Source organism: Macaca nemestrina, chromosome 16, assembly GCF_043159975.1.
Source record: "Macaca nemestrina isolate mMacNem1 chromosome 16, mMacNem.hap1, whole genome shotgun sequence".
Classification (NCBI taxonomy): Eukaryota; Metazoa; Chordata; class Mammalia; order Primates; family Cercopithecidae; genus Macaca; species Macaca nemestrina.
Window position 1 is genome coordinate 90,198,457 of NC_092140.1, and position 22,892 is coordinate 90,221,348.

At 40.1% G+C, this 22,892-nt stretch overlaps 1 protein-coding gene and 1 long non-coding RNA gene across 5 annotated transcripts in view; one reads left to right on the top strand and one right to left on the bottom strand.

Moving 5' to 3' along the window:
• Positions 1 to 1,657: 1,657 nt before the first annotated feature.
• Positions 1,658 to 22,858, bottom strand: LOC139359133 (uncharacterized). Of its 4 annotated transcripts, XR_011614904.1 has the most exons (7): positions 22,724 to 22,847; positions 17,042 to 17,254; positions 16,137 to 16,247; positions 10,068 to 10,154; positions 4,398 to 4,502; positions 4,159 to 4,266; positions 1,658 to 1,819 (listed from the first exon to the last, which is right to left on the bottom strand). It is a non-coding gene; the product is annotated as an uncharacterized lncRNA (long non-coding RNA). The 4 variants fall into 4 exon arrangements; XR_011614907.1 differs by lacking the exon at positions 17,042 to 17,254 and having other exon boundaries at positions 22,724 to 22,858; XR_011614906.1 differs by lacking the exon at positions 4,398 to 4,502.
• Positions 22,293 to 22,892, top strand: part of SPART (spartin) — a 36,638-nt gene continuing 36,038 nt past the window's right edge. Inside the window, exon 1 of the mRNA XM_011748719.2 lies at positions 22,293 to 22,733. The gene's annotated coding sequence lies outside the window, so the exon portion shown is untranslated. The remainder of the gene's footprint in view (positions 22,734 to 22,892) is intronic.

A 22,892-nucleotide genomic window follows, 5' to 3' on the forward strand; every position in this document is an offset into this window, starting at 1 on the left:
ATAACCCTCCTTCTTTCAGAAGGTATTTGGCGGGGCTGGAGGAGCTTTATTTTTAAGGGCTGGTTATCTGTCCCATCCCCAACCAGGCCTCAACATCATCAAAGTTCTGTTGTGTATTTTAAACTTAACAGAAAGTTCAATTCGACAGAAAGGCAAAGGTATGAAGAGCCAGGCCTGTGATCTCCATGGCTTCACTCTTCCTAGTGTGGAGTTCACTGCCTTGCACACCATGAAGGCTCCATAAATATTTGGTGGATTACTGAGTGAATGTGAGAGGGCAATGAAGGAAAATGGCCACATAAAGCAGACAAAAGAGAGAGCTCCTGAGAGTTGACTGCTTTGTTTATTACTTTACCTGTAGCAGTAAAGGCAGTCAGCGGGCATTGAATCATGTTAAAGTTGCCCTAAAGTAAAGGATGGAAAACCGGATCCTTATGTATTTTCAAGCCTGGGCAGAGAGATCTTCCTGTGTTTTCTTGGGGGAAAGTATGTTGGCTTTGGAGATGCTCCAAACCAGATTCCAGGCAGTTGTCAGCAGCTGGGATAAATCAGTTATGGTTCCAGATTAAAATTTAAACTCAGAGCTGACAAAAAGGCATTGATGAAACCACAGCAGAATTTGGAGACAAAATTGCATTAAATGCCATCTTAGACCTTAGACGTCTGCTAGTACTAAGATCATTATATATGATTAAGAAGAGTATAAGACTAATACATCAGTTATAGGACATTTAGGAGTACATTGCAACACTCCTAATAACTCTTTTTTCAACTATAGTATTTTTTCAACTATAGCTTCTGATACAGCTTTTAAGGGACTAAATGAATTAATACGTTAGCTTTCTTCATTTTGCATGGCCTTTTGCTGTTTAAAGTTTTATAAAAAGTGAAATATATAAGATGATGACACTTGGAAGAAAGATGGGAAGCAAATGACCCTGGAAGAAAATCAATAGCTTATGATAAAAATCACATTATTTAAAGAAAATGTTCTGCAATTTTTAAATTTATTTTTTATTTTTTGAGACAGAGCCTTGCTGTGTCGCCAGGCTGGAGTGCAGTGGCATGATCTCGGCTCACTGCAACCTCCGCCTCCTGGGTTCAAGTGATTCTCCTGCCTCAGCCTCCGAGTAGCTGAGATTACAGGCACGCACCACCACACCCAGCTAATTTTTGTATTTTTAGTAGAGACGGGGTTTCACCATGTTGGCCAGGATGGTCTCGATCTCCAGATTGTGAACCGCCCACCTCAGCCTCCCAAAGTGCTGGGATTACAGGCGTGAGCCACTGTGCCCAGTTACCTTATTTTTCAAATTGTTATATTTGTGCTCAAAAAACATAGAGTGCAATATATTAAGATTTTTAATGTTAGCTCAAGTAATAACTGACTGAAAAAATGCAAGACATATCTGTAATATTGATAGCCTCACTTCTCTTAATACTGAATTTACCCATAGTAACCTACTGATTAAATCAACAAGGTATCTTAAGTTCTAGTTAACAGTATGACTTGCATGCAATCTACTAGGAAAGGCAGCTTTCTATTGGTAGGGTTTTTCATTTTTATTTTAATAAGGAGGGGTAATAGTATATTGGCTGGAGAATCATTGAAATTGTGGAGAATAGTTACTCCAATGATTGATAAACATGATCTCAACACATTCGCTCTGTACTTTTTGTAATGGTCCTTCTTCCTCAAAAGCCTTCCAGGTTTGTTTGTGTTCATTTGGAAGCTCATTTATGCCTGGTTTGGGCAGAGGACACACCTGTGTTGTTGTTTATTCCTGTATCCTCAGCAGCTCATATAGTGCTTCACATGCTGGAAGGGAGAAAGGAATGAGCAAATGAAAGAATTTACTTTTTGTTGACATGTTTAAAATATGCTTGACTGTTTCCTTGAAAGAAAAATGATGAGCCTTAAAGTTTTATAGTCATGATCATTTTACTAGGGGCAAAGGTTTACTAATATTAATGTATGCATATTGAATCCTTTTCTTGTTTATATTCAGCCCTAAAGCATGTTGCAATGAGAATAGAAATTGTGTGCCTTAAATTTGCAGAGGCAAATGACTATCCATCATATCCTCAGAATATATAATTTTTGAAAAGCTTAGGAAAAAATGGTTTTAATATTTGTGTCTATTACTATATTTAGACCAAAACTCAGACATATTTTAATTGAACTAGAGGACGCTGTGCCAGATGACTGAATCATCACACAGTGAGTGAGAATGTATCACTGGTGAATAGAAGCCCTCCTTCCCGCTCACTTGCTTAGCTAACAAGGCTGGGAATACACTGCCATCTACCTCCCTGCTTGCTTCATATCTTCTGTTCCAAGAGAAGTTTACAAGGCTTTTTTCATCTCAACTTTTTTTTTTTTTTAATGGTTTTAAGGAGTGGAGAGTTTAATAGGCAAGAAGGAAAGGGTAAGACAGAAGGAAGAAGCTCTCCTGTACAGAGACAGAGGGAAGGGGTCTCCAAAGCCAAAACAGGAGGTTCCCACCTTGCCACGGATACCAGCCAGGTATACATGCAGATGCTGGAGGAGGCGGTGTTTGATTTGCATAGGGCTCAGGGGATTGGTTTGACTAGGCATGTCATTCATGAAGCCCATGAAAAAGCTGGCCCTCCCACCCTACCCTTTTAATATGCAAATACAGGGTGCCATGATTTTCTATACATGTGGGGATATGTGGGGGTGGCCATGTTGCCAGGAACATGTGGGGAAAGGGCAAGAAGGCCTCCACGTTGGGGTGGACCCAGTTTCTAACGGCCTGCATTTGCATATCAAAGGTTGCTGACCTGGCTCTGAGAGCCGGAGCTTTACAGGAAACTTTTCTGGAGATGCTTTAAAAACCGAAAACCTCCCAAGAAGCCCTTTTCCTACAACACTCCCCCCTGTGGAGATGCCACACTACCTGCTGTTAGTCGGTTTTGGGGAGCGACTCTTTCTGGCTACTTCCTGCTGAAAAGGGGTGTTGAATGGGTAACAGCAGCTAGCCCTCCTCCTGGGGTAGATCTAAGAGTCCTCCGAAGAATGGCGGGTCCATGTGTGGTTCAGTTTATAGCACCAGTTGGAGTTTGATTGCTTCAGTCTGATTACTGAATTTCCCTTCTCGGCGCATGCACCAAAATGATTGGGCCCTGATGAGTGGAGGAACACCACAGTTCTTCGTCCTCATGCCGGTTTAGATAAAATGACACAGACACATGTGGGATGGTTTTAAGGAGTGGAGAGTTTAATAGGCAAGAAGGAAGGGAGAAGACAGGAAGAAGAGGCTCCCCCATTCAGAGACAGACGGAGGGGGGTTCCAAAGCTGAAAGAGGAGGTCCCCCAAGATTTTTATAAATGCATATATTTTCAGACTCTAATAAACTAATAATTTTTCAGAACTCAGCTGCACTCAAAATTTCAACTGAAAAGTGAGTTGAGTATCAGAAATGGAGTCAGTACTTTGCACATAACAGGTGTGCAAATATTTGATTGATTCATTGAAACTGCTGAACCAGAAAATCATTTCTATGGAGGCAGGAAGTTGAAATAGGGAGAGAAATATAAACTTACCTTTGAATTAATGAGGAAGTGTAGAGGATAGAGGGAGGTATACCAGGTAAGGATGGTGGTGCTAATGGTGGTAATAGTAGGGTGATAATTTTGATAGACAGACAGGACAAGATTCCATGGAATGTCTGACATTTGAGATGGATCTAATAAGCAAAGAGTTGTGAAATATAAGGTCTGTTCCAGAACAGCTGAAGGTGTGGCACAGCTGGAGAATAGAAGATGTAAAGAGAGAGAAGAAAAAGAGGCGGGGCTTAGTAGGGAAGTCGGACCAGATTTTATGGAGAGACTTGAACTTCTTTCTAAAGTATTTAGGTTTCTCCTCCAGGCACTATGGAGTCATTCAAGGTTTTTAAGCAGGAGAGTCAAATGAACAGATTGTGTTTTAGAAAACCCCGGTCACAGATAGAGAAAGCGTTAGCTTAGAGAGACCAGAGAGAGGAAGCTACTGCAGGAATCCAGGTGAGAAATGATAAATCTGAGAGTGGTGGTGGTTGTGGGATGTGTAAAGACATTTTGAAGGTTGAATTTGCAGGATTTGGTGGCTGGCTCTGTATGAGAAGGGGTAAAGAGACCAGAAGATGAGCTCTTACCTCCAACACGCTGGGCACTCTAGAGAGAGGCGATGGGTCTTTAGTCCACCCAAGCATATCACAAATATTCACAGCTTGCCTGTTCCATTGCAGACGTTGTACTAGATGCTGGAGCAATGGAGATAAAAAAAGATATGGTCATTGTTCTAAAGGCATCTACAAGTATATACACATTAAAATTCCTCATCCTTACATAGTCAAAAAACTAGGGATAAAGTTGGACAAATATTTCAACATACATGACCAATATCCTTCATCTATGCTCCATAGAGAAGTGGGTAGGTCTCAATAGGCAGTTTACAGGAGAAGAAATCCAGGAGGAGAGACCTGGCTTTCCTAGTAATCTAAGAGATTTGAAGGGGTGGCCTGCCCCTCCACACCTGTGGGTGTTTCTCGTTAGGTGGAACGAGAGACTTGAGAAAAGAAATAAGACACAAAGTATAGAGAAAGAAAAGCGGGGGCCCAGGGGACCGGCGCTCAGCTTACAGAGGACCCACGCCGGCACCGGCCTCTGAGTTCCCTTAGTATTTATAATTATCTTTACCATCTTAAAGATAAGGGAGTGGCAGGACAATAGGATCGTTTTTAGGGAGGAAATTAGCAGTAAGACATAAGAACAAGGATCTGTGACATGAATAAGTTTAAAGGAAAATCCTGTGCCTTGAGATAAACCTTTTAGCAACATTGTTTCATCCTATCACATGGGGATAAACCTTGGACAATACCTAGCTTTTCTAGGAACAAAGTCACACCCTGCACGCCCAAAATCCATTAAACCTTGAGTTACCACAGCACATGTCTCTTGCAAGGACAAGGTTGGGGATAGGGTCACAGATTAACAGCATCTCAAATACAGAACAAAATGGAGTCTCTTATGTCTACTTCTTTCTATATAGACACAGTAACAGGCTGATCTCTTTCTTTTCCCCACAAGATTTGCAAAAACAAAACAAAAAGGAAAACATTTTGGAGAAAAGTCTGGAAGATTAATAAACATGAAAAAGAATAACAGTAACATAGTAACATATCCCAATTTTATACACTAGAACACACACACACACACACACACACACAGAGCAGGAAAAATGAAAAATATATATACTATACACTTAATGGTGGTTCATCCCAAAAAATGGGGCCACAGATCTGGTAGTTTTTACTCAATTCTTTGTGCTTTTTTTTTCTTTGCATTACATGATTTTTTTTTTTTTTTTTTTTTACTTTAACCATCTGTTGCTCCTATAAGCTAAAAATAACCAATAATGCAATTTCTATTTGGATAAAATGATAAAGAGTGCAGTGTGTAGAGGAGATGGGAGGACAGCAGTCCTGGCAGCAGAAGGGCACATAGAAAGGAGTAGGAAGTGGAAGTGTGGGGCACTGGCGGGAGCCCCTAGCAGTTCAGCATCATGCAACCTCCAGTGTCAGAGGGGACAGCCAGGGAGTCATGCAAAAACAGTTTAGCTCTTATACTAAAAGAGACCAGGAACCAGTGACAGCTTTGGATCAGGAGAGAGACATGGCCCTGTGTGCAGATCCCTCTGGGGTCAGTGTGGAGAATGGACGAAGGGGGCTGATAAACAGCAGAGAGGTCACATAGGAGGCCTCTGTTAAAACACAGCAAGAGGTAATGAGGCCCCTGTGACAGGAGGACCTTGGTCAAGTTAACTTTTGCAAACTTTGTGTTCCTTGATTGTCTCACTGTAAAATGGCAAGAAGAATAGCATTTATCTCAAAGGCAGATAGATTATGAATCTAGTGAAGGTCAATTTTCAGGGCCCCTCACTTGCACTAGCCCAAATATTTCCCTTGATAAATACTAATTCTAATATTTGTAACCTCCTATTCTTTTTCTTTAATGGGACAGGAAACTATACGAGTTTCAGGCTTCATGAAACTTGGATTCCTTTCTGACAAAGTGTGGGACTGCCATCAGAACAAAGTGAGCTGATCCCTCGAGCGGGTATGGGACAGTATCCGGCACACGTACCTGCTCTAGGAGTGTTGGCTGTTTTTATCATGTGGAGATGGATTAGGGAGACTGGATGCTTCTAAGGTGATCCCTGGGAATTCTGACTTGGACCACAAAGTGTTAATCCCTCAAATAGAGATTATTTAGTTTAAAAATGAAGGAATACAGGTTCAATTTTGGCTATGTTGGAGCTCATGGGACAGATAAAATAGTCAGTGGGTGTCGGGAAGTAGGCCAGGAAATGGTGAGGTATAGAGCTCAACAGAGGTTAAGGTTATACATTTGAGAATTATCCAAATAGAAAAGATAGTTACAGTCACCATTACTGATAAGAGGGCCCAGGGACAACGTGGAGAATGAAAACGGAATAGTGTTCAGGAGAGAATCCTGGAGAACACCAACTTTTAGCAATCAGGAAGATTGTGATGGTGGTTACATAAATCTAGATACAGATATGTAAAACTTTATACTACTGTATACCCTCGCCCACCCCAAAAAAAAGAGTGCGTGTAAAAACTGGTAAAATCAAAATAAGGTCTGTAGTTTAGTTAATAATACGTACCAATGCTAGTTTCCTGATTTTCATAATGTACTATGGTTATGTAAGGTGTTATCTTTGAGGAAAGCTGGATGATGTACACTCAAAACTATTATTTGTGCATCTTCTTATAGTATTTGTTTCAAAATAAAAAGTAAAACAACAACAACAACAAAAACCCAACAGGCTGCAACACTATCACTGCTGAGACCTTGGCCATGTCCATTTTGGCAGAGCTGATTCAGCATTGCCAGATAATTCAGAATTAAATACCGAGCGCTGATATTATTTCACGGCTATCTTGAGCAGTAATCTAATTTCAGGCTAATTTCAAAAGAATGTGACCAACTGCACAAACTAAAATAACTGGGACATTCTTGCCAAAATCTGTCTCCAGTCAATAAAAACCCCAAATCTTTATGGGGGGAAAAAGGATCAAGCAAAGGCAGAGAAGGGTAGATGGGAAAATTCAGAGAAGGGGGAGGACCAAAAGGCAGCAGCTCAGCATTTCTCTAGAGTTCAGAGAGAGAAAGAGAGAGACACAGAGAAAAAGGGGACGGTGGGGGGGAGAGAGAGAGAGAGAGAGACAGTGAGAGAGAGATGCTTATTTAACTCAACACCTGATTTATTCCCAAACAGTAGGAAAGAGAATTCCATTTAATTCTCACACTCTCATAGAAAAAGTAAATAGGGAAAAATAAAATCAACTAGAAATCATTTTGGTTGTTATTGTTTTCAGAAAAAAGAATCACTACTAATCTTTAGATTGATCCTATTCTCACAGATCATCAGGCAGATACAAGGACTGTTTGAAACACTTTCGTTCCATGCCACTCAAAGTGTGGTCTGTGGACCAGTCCCTTGGAGATTTCCAGAAATGCAGCCTCTCAGGTGCCATCCTAGACCTATTGAATCAGAATCTGTATTTTTAAAAAATATTCAGAGGATGTGTATGCATGTTAAAGAGTGGAAAGCCCCGATTTAGCCAATCCTGCCTTTCCACCATGTTGATAATCACCAACAGAAAATTAGTTAATACAGAAGACAACTGCTGCCAGCATTTTGGAAAATAATCTTACATAACCGAAAAGAACAGTAGAATAAAGTATTAATTTTTAGAGTCTCCTAGGAACAAAATTTCATTAAAAAAAAAAAGTCTCCTCCACATTACAGTCTGCTTTCTTGCTGTTGGTTTTGGGCTAGCAGCTGAGGGGCAGCAAGCTGTGGGCTATCTTAGGCACCAAGCCAGCCCTGAAGGTTAGCCTGGTGGAGGAGCAGGGCCCACACCTGGCCGAGGCCATAAGCTTCCTCTTCACTGTGGTACGGAAGCCACCTGAGAAGGTCTGGATTTATGTAGAGCACACAGGGGAGAAAGAAACTAGGGATTCTGCATCCTAAGAGCAATGTCTTATTCAGAGCATGATACTGAAATGCACTTTTTTCAATAACTGAGTCACTCCTGGACAGGTTGCTTAACAAAGATGTAGTGAATACATGTAATCAGCTGTGACTATTTAGATCTGGGTACAGCCACACCCCTTCACAGCTGGTCACCTCCTGAGCCTCTGTTTCTTCTTCTGTAAGATGGTTTTTTAATTGTTGTTGTTTTTGTTTTGTTTTGTTTTGTTTGAGATGGAAGTCTTGCTCTGTCGCCCAGGCTGGAGTGCAGTGGTGCAATGGCAGCTCAGTGCAACCTCCACCTCCTGGGGTCAAGCGATTCTCCTGCCTCAGCCTCCTGAATAGCTGGGATTACAGGCATGTGCCACCATGCCCGGCTAATTTTTGTACTTTTTGTAGAGATGAGATTTTGCCATGTTGCCCAGGCTGGTCTTGAACTCCTGACCTCAGGTGATCCGCCCACCTCAGACTTCCAAAGTGCTGGGATTATAGGCGTGAGCCACCACACCCAGGTGACATGGGTATTGCTTGCCTAGTGTCTAGTATAAGGACTGGAGTGATAATAATGCCTGCCTACAATGGAGCGTCCTAGGCATTGCTCAAGGTAATTTTTGCACAGCATGCTGAAAACCTTGAAACATTACACAGGCAGAAAAATCTTTTTATTATTGATATTCATGCAGTCAAGAATTTATCTTAAAACCAAAGAGCAAAAATATCAATTGTAAATATCAATAGAGATTACAATAGTCATCAGTAATAGCTTTCTTACTATAGTAAGAAAGAAAATTATAGTAGTATAATTAAAAATGTAAATAGTAGCAATAAATACTTAGTAAACTTTAGAAAGTTTTCAGTTGCAATTATCTATCAGAATGAAAAGATGGTTTTAGAATGATGCAAAGGGGCCAGGCGTCGTGTAAGCACTGTGGGGGTCTGATACAGATTGATCACCTGAGGTCAGGAGTTGGAGACCAGCCTGGCTAACATGGCAAAACCCCGTCTCTACTAAAAATACAAAATTAGCTGGGCGTGATGGTGGGCACCTGTAATCCCAGCTACTCAGGTGGCTGAGGCGGGACAATTTCTTGAACCCAGGAGGTAGAGGTTGCAGTGAGCCAAGATCATGCCATTGCACTCCAGTCTGAGCAACAAGAGGGAAACTCCTTCTCAAAAAAAAAAAAAAAAAAATTAAAAAATTAAAAATAAATAAAAATAAAAATAAAAAGAATGATGCAAAGGGATTGAAAAAAATTATGTTAATGTTGCCTGAGATTTACAAACTACTTGATCTATTAGGTGAAACCACTTGAAAGTGCTGATAGTTGAACATTCATGTGATTCCACCAAATATCTGCATAACAGTGAGTTTTGAAAATTAATAGCAACTTCCTCTGGTGGTGCTTGTGTTTGAAAAATGTATGGATTCTATAATTCAAAACTTGTTTTATTTTAGAGAGTTCAGAAACATCCTGAAAAAGACACAGATTCTATTGACTATCTGAGGTTCTGCTTAATGTATTTTGTTCCCAAAAGTTGGAGGTAATACAGATGGCATGCATTTTTCAGAAGATTGGAATAAAAACAGGTATACAAGTTGGTTTGCTTCCACCTGGAAACAGTTACATTATATTAATGTTGAAATTGATACAGACAGCATTATGAGGTCAATGTGCAATATCGTTACACCATGAATTTTAGCTCCATGATAGTATGTCTGTGTCTAATGTGAGTATGAGAGAAATATCACAGCTCCCAAGACATTCCTGGACAGAGTTGTCTAACCATCACAGATTTCCAAGTTATTACGGAACGTTAGAGCCTGCATGGCATCTCAAAAGGTTCTTTGTCTATGGAGGTATTAAAGGACTAACTATGAAGAATAGAAAAGGGTCACTTTCTGGTGAAAGTAGTGTTAGAGTACTAACATAGCAATATAAATATTGATGTGAAAATTCAGAGCTTGGTGGGGGAAGGGGGCAGGAGAATAATAATTCTTACCATATTTATGCAGCAAACTCTTATCTGGCAAGTTGATTCACTTGCATATATGGCAAAACACACGCCTTTAAAAATTTTCACAGATCTCTAAAAACAGAGAGAGTAAAACCCGAAGGGTAGTTATGACAGTGAAATGAGTTACTCTGTATACAAAGTGCCTAGCACAATGCCCAGTACTTGGGAGATGCTACAAAAGCTAGTTCTTTCACTTCTTATTATTCCCATATGCATAATTCTTCTCTTCCCCATCTCAGTATGAAATAGTTCCTAGTGTCACACCTAGTTATCTAATCCCCAAATCTGAAAGACACTCTTAACACCTTCCTCTCTGCCTCATCCTCCTACCCCCAAATCCAGTGAACTTACTAGGGTAACTCTAACATTCATCATTCTAGAACTGCTGATTTCGTTTGACGTTTCCCTAATGGCAATGCAGGAATTTCCTCCAAAGATCAAAAATTTAAGTTTAAAAATTTATTTTTAATCCACCTGAGTGATTGCAGAATAAAATTCAGCATCTACTACGTTCAAATAGGTTTTTTTTTTTTAAACTCCCTCTTACATACTGTTTAGTGTTCCAGGTACTATTCTAAATACCCTATACATACTGGCTCATGAAGCAATTACTATCATTACCCTGTTTTAGCAGTGAGGACACAGATGGCACAGATGAATACAGCAAACAAACTTGCCCAAGGTCACCAAGCTGGCCAGTGGCAGATCCAGAATTTGGACTCTGAATTTGAACAGCTGGCTTCAGGATCTGTGCTCTTGACTACTGCCATCTGCTGTCTCTTGTGGAGTACAGAGCTTTGCATACATTATGTTATTTAATCCCAAATAAAATCCTATGAAGTTGTTACTGCTTTCTCAACAAGCCAAGTTGGAAATAAGCTTTGAGGGTAAGTGACTTGCCTAAGTTCATGTAGGTAATAGGTAAGACTGTTAGGACTCCAACAGTTGCATGTGATGGTCCATGGCATTAAGTGTATGTCTATATTTAGAGCTAACCTGAAGAGGTCATCTCTAGCCTTGGCAAATTACTCTTTTTTCTAACATGTTTCAGATTCTTCCAAAGTATATTACCTCTTGGGAACTGGATAACCACTAAGACACTGTGGTATAAGAAAAACATACTAAGATTTTAAAGTCAAAGGCTCCAATTTAAATTACAGTTTTACCACTTACTAGTCACAAGACCTTGACCGCGTTATGTAATGTCAGTAAACCCCACTCCATATAATTTTGTGGGGGGAAGAGTTTAAAGACAATATAGGGAAACTCACCATGCTGAGCATACAGTATTCAACAGAATGTTAATTTCAATAAAATAACAGTTCTGAAAACAACCTTTGAGAACCTTGGCTTTGTCTGATACTTGCTGTGGTTTGGAACATATTACATAAACTTTCTGAGGTTCTACTTCTTCATCTAAGCATAGCCACCTTATTCGTTCTTTGGGGGTGGGAGATGGTGAGATTGATGAATAAAAAACAGTCAGCAGAAGACCTTCCACTTAGCCCCCCAAAATAATACTTATTAGTCTTATTCCCAATTTAATTTTGCAGAAAAGTTAATGGGAACTATTTTTATCTAGAACAGTTAATCAAATTCCAAAAATGCTTTAACTTATTCTGATGGAGTAACTTACAGACTTGGCAAGTAGGCTTAATATAAATGAGTTTGTGTGGGCTTGTTAAAATAGGATTTTCTTAGCATTTTAATTTCCACGTCTCCAGGACTGCATAAGAAGCACCCTGCTGTTATAATCAAACCTCGTGACTAAATAGAGTTCAGTGATGCTCAGCTATGCTGTGATCTGACACTACAGGGGCTTCTCTATACGTAAATTAAACTAAGGAAATATTTTGGATTGCAGAACTCACTCTTTTAAAAGAAACAAGGATTCTTAAGACCTACTTGTGTCCTGAATGAGAGTTTTTAAAATGGCCAACAGCTGCTTTTTGTCGGTAATAGTAATACAGTACCAATTGTTCGAGCCAAACTGGGATTATGAGAAAAAAATTGGTAAATTCAACTTTCATTTCTCGTCTTCATATATTAGTCATGACAGCAACAGGTCTTTGCAGCTGTGTCAGGGAGATGATGGTTTTTCAAGTTAGTATTGCTTTACAAAAAAGAGCTTTATTTTTTAAAGAAACAGCAGCAATTAGAAATCCAAACATGCAAAAAAGACTAAGAAATAAAGACCATTCATAAAATGAATATGATTGAATAACAACCAAAAAAAGTGTTTCTGGGAAGAATCGTTTGAAAATTTTAACTGTAAAATATAACTGTTGGTGTATTTTTGCCAAATCTCATAAAATAGCAGGTTTTTCTTTTTTCTTCTATGAATAGTGACTTTGCTTATGAACCTTTTATGAACTGATGCATTTAAATCTGTTGCGCACTGTGTTCCTGGTAATCAGCTATAATATCACTTCATTTGGGCAATCAGGCTCGGATGGACCAGCTCCAAGAACTGAGAGTCCTGGAGCTGGAATTTCTGGGCCTTGATCTTTCCCTCCAAAACCTGCATATTGCCAGAAAAGTGTTAGCTGTCCTGGAATGGGAATCCTCCCAAGACAATCAAGGATGTTCCACAATGAATTCCTGGTGCTCGGTGGATTTTGCCGGCAATTCATCACACATTTTTCTTCTTGGCTGCCCCCATAAGTAATCTATTCATGAAGGGCTAGTGTCTGACTGATGATACAGTGAACCAGCACTAAAGATAGTCTCTTTATTCTTGTAATCCACAATTACACAGAATTTAAAAACCGAGAATACCTGAACGTAACCAGTTATTATTTTAATAATTGCTGTTTTGCCAAGGGGTTCTTTCACATTCCACTTATAGGTTCCTTTTATAAAAAGACAAGCAGTGTTTAAACAGAAGTTCTGTGGGTGTGACTTGCTGCAGGTTGCACAGCGTTAGGACATTCCTCTTCTCCCCTGAATCCAATATTTCAGCAGGATCCTTACCAGGGGCCTCAGGGGCTTTTTCCAAGGTGACCATACCTTCACATTCTTCTAAGAAAATGACTGTTTCCATCACCTCGCCTCTGTACCAGCAAAGATGACTTGTGCCTCCTCAGGAAGCAGGTCCCAGATAAAGTCAACCACCCACCCTTGAAAATAACTGATTAGGTATCCATGGTTGTAAGAGTGGAAGCATCCATGCTCTGCCCCACTCCAAGGAGGGTTCTTAGCTGATGGTTACCTGGATCCCAACGGCAACTACAACCCTGAGAACCTAGGAAGTGCAGCCTTCATGAGGAAAGGGAAAGTTGCCTTTCTCAAGTGGAGGAAGAATATCTACATTAAGACATTCACAAATTGGTGGGGAAAATAGGTTTGAGGGATAATGATTAAAACTGTCTTTAAAAGCGCTTATCTTTACATTGCTTGAAATAAAACAAAGCACATTTAATACACAGAATAACATAAGAAATATTTCGCAAATTTCAATTTAGTAAATAATGCACACTAACTTCCATGTATCCTGCCTTACTTATGTTGACAAAAAAGAGTCAAACTCTGTAAGATATTTGAAGAGATGTATTCTGGGCCAAATGTGAGTGACCATGGCCCGTGACACAGCCCTCAGGAGGTGCTGAGAACACGTGCCCAAGGTGGTCAAGGTGCAGCTTGGTTTTATACATTTTAGGGAGGCATGAGACATCAATTAAATACATTTAAGAAATACATTGGTTCAGTCCAGAAAGGCGGGGACAACTTGAAGTGCGAGGGCCTCCAGGCTATTGGTAAATTTAAACATTTTCTGGTTGACGGTTGAGTTTGTCTAAAGACGTAGGATCAACAGAAAGGGCTGTCTGGATTAAGACAAAGGATTGTGGAAATCCAAGTTCTTATTTGAAAAGGAAGCCTTCAGGTAGTAGACTTCAGACAGAATAGGTTGTAAAATGTTTCTTATCATGCAGGGGTCTGTCCCACAGAACCTGACCCAATGACAGATGAATAAAGTACACTGACATACAGATATTCTGCTTTGCCAGTCCGGCTGAGCGTCCAGGCCGCTTATAGACTCCAAGCAGAGTGCTGTAAAGCATGGCCTCAACCAGCCAGCTAGACTCGTATTTATTCAGTAAAGATTAATTGACAAAGGCTTGAGTCAACACCACTAAGGGGTAATTGATATTGCAGACTTCCCTAGTACAAGGCAATTAAGCATCCACAGTAGATCAAAAGTTAGTCTTAGGACCACATGAGTAAACAAGCTAGTTAGGTAAACTCTCCACATTTCTTTGTTTCTAGTCTAATTTATTTAACTAAGGGGACATGGCTGCCTTCAGCCAAGTGCTATATGTAAAAGCCCTCAGGCCTTCCCAAAGGATTTGTGTATATTTTCTATAACTAAAATTTTTCCCACCAGCCTGACTGAACCCTCACATTATCAGACTTAAAGTCTGTGTTGATGTTAATGCCAAGGAGCTATCAGGTTAGTGCAAAGGTAATTGCAGGTTTTTTTGGGGTTTTTTGTGTGTGTTTTTTTGCCATTACTTTAATGAGAAAAACTGTAATTACCTTTGCACCCACCTAATAAAATGAGTCATGTTCGACCCCCACTTCCCATCATGGCCTGAAACAATCTCTCAGGTTAAATTTTAAAAGAGCCCCGGCTGAGGAGGAAGTCCATTCGGATGGTTGGGGGGAACCTTAGAATTTTATTTTTAGTTTACACTTACTAGAAACTTCTCATGATTTTACACTTTCACAGTTTTATGAGATGTTTAAAAATCTGCTTTGTTGCAAGTAACATACATAGTAGGAGATAGGTTGGCATGTCATTTTCTGTGCTGTTCTGATATTCCAAACCTTTATTTTTTTTTCGGCTGAAAATAGCTCTCCTTTCCAGGCCTCACTGAGATTTCAGAGCAAGATAACGTTAAGTTGATATTGAAAACAGACATGACCTCTTGGGTGTTTCCCACATTTCCTTTCTGGCACTCAGAATTGTACGGAGTTAGTTCTGCCATGATAACTTAATACAAAATACATGTTGTAGAGCTAGGCATGGTGGTACATGCCTGTAATCCCAGTTACTCAGGAGGCTGAGGCACGAGGATCACTTAAGCCCAGGAGTTTAAGGCCGTAGTGACCTATGATAGTCCCACTGCACTCCAGCCTGGCAACAAAGCAAGGTGCTGACTCAAAAACCAAAACCAACAACAAAAACACAAAGTATGTGTTGTGAACCCACATACCCACATCTGTTCTAAAGATCACTGTGACTCCATCATCAAGCAATTGCCTGATGCAAAGCAGGTGCTTACTAAATATTGTTTGAATGACTGAATGAATGAATACAATCCTAAAAAGCAGACTTACTTTATCTCTATCAAGATTTTTGTTGTAAACATTTCTACTTTCACTTTGTCTTCTTTACTTACATTTTCTGTTTCTAGGTCTAGTTTCCTCTTCAGCTATTGTTAAAAGTATGCCAAAACTGAAATTTGTTTTCTTGTGAAAAAAGATTAAAGAAGTAAATCCACATAGAGTAGAACTGGCTATAAAGAAGACATACAGTTGGAGAATTAATCATGGGTCTCTAAGACCATGCTCAGAATTGACAGTTCACTAGGAGGACTCACAGGACTTAGGAAAGCAATTATACCCACAGTTCTGGTTTATTACAGCAGAAGAATATACATTAAAATTAGCAATGGGAAAAGGTGCATGGGGGCGAAGTCCAGGAGAAAACAGGCACAAACTCCAATGTATCCTCTCCCAGTGGAGTTGCACAGGCATGCTTAATTCTTTTAGCAATGATGCAGGACAACATGTGCAAAGTGTTATTAATCAGGGATGCTCACCTGAGCCTTGGTGTCCAGAATTTTTATTGGGGGTCCACCTTACAGGCATGCAGTGCCTGTAGGGTTGACCTCAGCAACTGAGATTCTAGCTCCCACAGGCAAAAGGCATAAAAAAAAACCATTCTTGTCAGAACAGAATATTCCCCAAGTGCAGAGGACAGTCCTGAAGACCAGGCCTTTCTTGGGACAGTGCAGGGTCTGAGCAGTCAAGGTCTGCTAAGTTATTCACCTTTTCCTGGACAGAGAAAGATTACTTTTTTAAGGAAGGGGTGGTCATGGTGGAACATCTTATGATGTAGAAGAAAACTTCCTTTATGCTTCTTTTGTTACAGTCCTCTACCTACAAAGGACATCAAATAGATATTGTTAATCAACTAATTGACTGATTAAAACATGACATAGGTTTTCTTTTTAATGACATGGTTTAAAGGGGGGAATAGAATTTAATCAACCAGCCGTCAATCTGATAAAATAGATCTAACCCAGTGTCATCTAAGGTCACTCTACTTCATAAAGTCTGTGAGAAAGAAAGAAAGCATCCTTTGACATTTGGAACAGGCCTAGCTTTCCATGTGTTGCCAGGAGCTGGCCTGTTGCCTCTATCTAGGCCTTGGAGTTACCCAACTGAACATAAACAATTCACAGAACCTGCACGTCAGACAAGACCACCCTGTGACTATTGAAGGATCAAGACAAAAACACAAGCACTCTGAAATCGTGTCTGAACAGAGTATATGAATGTTGTTGAAACCACAAAAATGACCAAACATCTGCCTATCTTGGCTAATACCAGAGACTGCTGCTTCTTTCCTAATGACAGGTTTGGTGTGGCTCTCGTCTTCCCTCCTAGATAAGGTTTAAAATCCCCAGTCATAGAATTACTCCTGATTCCTGACAGCGCCCAACCCAGAGCAAAGCCCAGTTCTTTATACCAATTCAAAATCACCTAACACAAGCCCACGTGCTATAATAGGGCCTTTCTAACACCCTTTTATCGAGATGTCTCCTGACTCCCCTTGGTGTGTTCTTCTTCACTTCAATGAGTAATAAACCCAGTTTACTAAAACCTCCGGTGTATTCTTGGTTGTATTTGGCTGGAAGGCATTGACATTTGCTTTGAGCTTCCATTCCCACCTCTCATAGAAAATCTAATGCCTTCTTCAAAATGTCCAACGGTCTCCCCAGGGGCTTCCAGTCTCAAGGACATCTTTGGTTCTGAGCCTTTCCTTTCCCTAAGGAGTTCAGTTCATGGGTTCTCTCAGCACCATTCTTCGTCTCATTCTTTACATGTTTGTCTTGCTCTGTACCATGTAAACAAGGTGAATGGTGAGCCTTTTTCCTACATTTCTAGACAAAGCAAAACAAAACAAGACAAAACACAATTTTTTTTTTTTTTGGCAAACTGCTCTAAAGTATTCAGAAAATGTAGGCTTCATACAGCACAACAGCAAAAGCAACCTCAAATATAAAATTTGGAAACTTCGTTCTGAGTCTTTTGTCAATCTACCATGTTACTTGGCTTTTCCTCTCTTCTCAATTTTTTATTTTCTATTTTTGAGACAGGTTCTGGTTCTGTCACTTAGGCTGGAGTGCAGAGATGTGAACATGGCTCACTGTAGCCTCCACCTCCCAGGCTTGAGAGATTCTCCCACTTCAGCCTCCCAAGTAGCTAGAGCTACAGGTGTGTGCCACCATGCCTTGCTAATTTTCAATTTCTTTTTTGTTTGTTTGTTTTAGAAACGGGATCTCCCCGTGTTGCCCAGGCTGGTTTTGAACTTCTGGGCTCAATTGATCCTCCTACCTCAGCCTCCCGAAGTGTTGGGATTACAGGCGTGAGGCTACCACACTTGGCCTCTTCTCAGTTTTCACTGCTTCTCATTCCCTACTCCATTTGTGCAAATCTTGGCTCATTTGTAATGTAGTGACAGTATTACCAAATGCTGTGTAAGTATTCTCTCATTTATTTGTCTGATTTTGCCTGTGTCTTTGGGGACCCGTCTTGAATCTAGGTGGCTTACCAATGTATTTTCCTAAAGGAATGCAGTTCTTAGAAGAATTTTGGTGTCTGGTTTTAAATCCCACTCCACCGCTCTGTTATATATATATAATAGAAAATAAGATAGCCAACCCATTAGCCTATTTATAACATAATATAAAAAATACAATTTAGCTAGTACAAAGTCAAATTAGGTTACTAAGAAATGTTAAAGAAATTGTTTTCCATTTTTAATCAATAGATTGCCCGTCATCCACTATATTTGGTCTGTAAGAGGAAAGTTATACTTTACTAAGAACATCACAATTATTGATCTTTTGTCAAATGCATGCTTTTCATATAATGTAGAGTTTAAGAAAGAAAAATGTAATGAGATCACAGGTCGGAAACCTTGTCTCATGTAGAACTTTTAGAACATTATTAAAACATTAGCCCTCAACATAATGTACTCACAAGGAGTTTTAGTTTACACCAAGTCATCCCACTGATTTCAACATGAGCTTGAAGCAATTAGGTTATATCATTAGTGATAACCTAAGTTCACTTCATGAGATGGATACCCTGACATCTAACTCAATTCATGGCTAAAGTAATTTGGACATTTCTCATTTTAATGATATTCATCATTACGTGATACACTCTCTGGGTTTTCTAATACCCACTGACAATATGATATAATAGATGAAAAGAAAAAATAATATATTTTCAGCACGTGAATAAAAGAAATAAGAACCTGAATGAAATTGAATCTAGCATAATTTATGATGAAACTTTTAGCACATTCATTTAACTAAACTACAGGCTTCTACAAAAAAGTCTTTGGCATAATCACCCAGGATTTGTAAGTATAATGGATACTGCATGCTTAAAACCCAAATAGGCATATATCATTCCTAAAGTCCATTAACAAGTAGATTTTTCTTCTGAGAACATTTATGTTACCAAAATAATGGTATGTATATACTACTGTTTTATTAATGGCACTGTGACAGGGTTATAATAGTATTCATATTACCATTTTTTGTACAGTGAGATAAATTCTATGCCAAGAGAAAACAACTTCATCAATCTTAAGATAATTAGACTTTAAAAAACATTCAGATTTGCTTAGAACCAAATTGCTCTTTGCTAATCATTAAAAAATATCAGCAAGAAGAGAAGAAATTCATATATTACTACCAATATTTATTGAGTGCAAACTTTTTTTTTATTTTTTCAAAATTAGAGATGAGGTCTTGCTTTGTTGCCCAGGGTGGTCTTGAACTCCTGATCTCAAGTGATCCTTCTGCCTCAGCCTCCTAAAGTACTGGGATTACAGGTGTGAGTTGCTGCACCTGGCTTGAGTGCCAACTTTAAATGAGTTACTTCAGTTAGTTTAGGTAACCACCCTATGAGGCAGATTCTATTATCACATCCCCATGTTACAGGTGAGAAAACAGGCTCAGAGTGTTTAAGTGGCAACAACTGTGAGATGAGGGTGGCTTCAAACTCGGGCTCTTGGATTCTAGAACTAGTGGTTCCAGACTCTCCACGGCAAGTGTGTGATGTAAAAATATTTGACCAGGGTATGCATACCCCTGGAGGTATGCAGAAAATTTACAGGGATATAAGATAATCAACATCCAGATCTTAATTTCTTATGTGCTATTTCCTACTATCTTTCTTCCTACTCCTCTTTTCACATTAAAACTTCTCCCACTTTACGCAAGAAATACACAGCCCTCGGCTCCCTAAGTCTTCCTCTGGTGCATTACCCAGGGGTAAAAGCCCCAACAGTGCCAAGATTTCAAAATATTGTTCTCTTCTATAATGGTATGATGGTAATTTTCATTTAAAGACCTCAGCCACAATTATTCACTATTGTTAGAGAATTATTTTTTTAGAAGGATCTGGTGAGAAAAAAAGACAAGGGCGATAGGCCAGAAGTTAAGTGATAGCAGCTGGTCTTTAGCGAATTATTCCTATCCTGAGATGGCCAAGTGGAAATGACCAAGTCAAATCTCCTTGTAAACATGCAAGGTATATTCTGGTGGAAAGAGAATGGGGAGTCCTTGTCTATGAAATGCTTTTTAAAGCAGGGTACACCTGGTCTGTCTAGATGGCCTATGGTAAATAAACCTGGAACTGATGGATATATTAATACATGGAATGGCCCAGTGGAAAATGTCAGTCTCCAACATATAATTATTTCAGTATAAAATGGAGATAGCTCCTGACTGAAAGAGCTCCATCTGTGTAAGTGTTCACTGGCATAGTTCACTCAGAGACCTCACCTGCTAGATCTAAGCCAGAATGTGTTCTCAGGAATTCGGGTAAGCCCTGGGGAGCTGGGTTAGTGGTTTTGGATGTTGCCATTATTTTCTTGTGACTGGGTAAAAGCTCTGAATCTTGTCAATCTGATTTGACAATCCAAGCCTTGTTTTATTTCAATAAGATATATTAAATGTTAAAAATGGCTTTTTACATGTTTCCAAATATAAGCAATTATTTTCTGCTAATCTCAAGCCCCCCTTTGGCCTAAGCAGATCCAAGTTTTGTGATGCTTGCAGCTTTCACAGTTTGAATCACCTTCTGAAGGAAAACAATAAAAGTGAATTAAAAAATTACTAATTTAAAAAAGCTGATGAATACTACAGATACCACAAAATCCAGAAAAGTAACATCATTCTATTATTCAGGTGCTGGCACATCCCATAATACTTTTTCCCACGTTTCTTGACTATGCTGATTGCTTCTTCATATGAAAATGACCTGTTGTCGTGAATCCTTGATGAACTCATTTATTAGTTCTAACAGTGTTGTAGTTAATTCTTTAGGGTTTTCTATATATAACAAGTTTGTGTATAGAAATTCTACATGTTTTAAACACATTCATCTTTACGGCTGTTGGAAAATTTTAAAATTGTATTTAAATGTATGTACTTTTTAAATGTAAAGAAGTAGAGTAGACGACAAATAAAAGATTTTCTTTCTTGTTTTGGTAGGGGCAAGGAGGATGGGGTCTGGCTCTGTTGCCCAGGCTGGGGTGCAGTGGCACAATCTGAGTCACTGCAGCCTCTGCCTCCCCAGTTCAGGTGATCTTCCCAACTCAGTCTCTGGAGTAACTGGGACTACAGATGTGTACCACCATGCTCAGCTAATTTTTGTGTTTTTTTGTAGAAACGGGCTTCGTCACGTTGCCCAGGCTGGTCTCAAACTCCTAGGCTCAAGCAATCCTCCTGCCTCGGCCTCTGGTGTAGCTGGAGTAGCTGGGACTACAGGCCACCAAGCCTGGCCAATATTTGCAAGACTAAAGAAATATTGGGATACAATTTCACAATATGGAATGGAAATACGAGTTCAAGAAGAAAAGAAATGATGTACAATTTCCTTCTGTTAAAAGCTTGTTCACGTAGTTTTAAAAATTGATGATGTTAGATGTTAAATTGGTATTTAGATTCCACTGGCTACATTTAAAAGTTACACAACTTTTATTTTAAAATGATAATTTACGATAAAACAGAAGTTGCTTCTTTTGTAACTATTTAAGTCAGATGAGAAATTGTGATGGTCAGTCCAAAAATGTGGAAGTAAGAAAACAGTCACAGTCTTTGGGGATTCCTTTGGGGGTACAAGAGCAAATCATTTTGAAACCACTGTATTAATATATTCCTCTCTAATAGGTTTTGCTTTTTAGGACGACTGACTGCTACCTTTTCGAGATTTGAGGGAAGTACCAAATGGCTCCCAGTTTTACATTTAAAACCCTCTTCCAGTCCAATAGTCCCCATCACTAATTAATTTTGATTAAATTAATCTGATTAATTCATCTGGAGTAAGTCACTGCAATCCTTAGGAGAGTCACTTAACTGGTCCTAAGGCCAGGCGCGGTGGCTCACGCCTGTAATCCCAGCACTTTGGGAAACCGAGGCAGGCGGATCACTTGAGGTCAGGAGTTCGAGACCAGCCTGGCTAACTTGACGTCAAGCGTTCGAGACCAGCCTGGCCAAAATGGCGAAACCCCGTCTCTACTAAAAATACAAAAATTAGACAGGAGTGGTGGTGCACAGCTGTAATTCCAGTTTCTCTGGAGGCTGAGGCATGAGAATCACTTGAACTTGGGAAGCGGAGGTTGCAGTGAGCCGAGATCATGCCACTGCACTCCAGCCTGGGCAACAGAGTAAGACTGTCTCAAAACAAAACAAAAACACAACAACAAAAAAACTGGTCCTAAATGCTCAGGGCAAGTACATACTGCTTTTTCTTTTTTCTGTTTTTTTCCTAAGGCAGGCCTTTTGAAGAGTACAAGTCTGTCATCTACAATATTTTACTAACTTAAAAACACTTGTCAAGAAAGGTAAAGTATGTTCATTTTGATTTTACTCTTTGTATCCTGGAGTCAGGAACTAACAGTTTTATGATAGTGATATAGACTTTACACACACACCCAGACTAAAAACACGTGGTGCAGGCGGGCTTTTGGAAACTAACTGTGCTCTGGATACATAAGTCACAAAGCTGAGGCTGCAGAGGCATTGAGGGAACTGTCAGCCTTTGTTGTCTCTCGCGCACTGTGCTCAGCGCTCCCTCTAGCGGCTACAAGCGCTCACTGCCCACACTCTCTTCTAGTACCTCCGGAGGCCTCGGTTTCGCGGGGGAGAAAGAGATTGCGCAGGCGCGGGGCAGCCGACGTGGCCGCAGGGGACTGTGCCTGGGGGGGTCTGCGCGAAACCGCTGACGCGCGAGGTTCTCTGTCGCCTGCCGCCCTCGCTCATTTTCTCCCCTTCTAGAGTGTTACGGTGACTCTTGGGTTCGAAGGGGACGGACGTCCTCCCACGTACCATTTAGAAGGTCAGAGTGGGCAGAACCTAGGCTGAGCAGGCCGGCGACGAATCCGCTGACAAGACGCGCCCGTGGGCACTCACGTGACCTGGGCTGCGGCGGCGGCGGCGTGCTGCGGGCCCGGTGGCGGGAGCGAGGCCGACGGGCGGGGCGGCGCGGTCTCGTGAC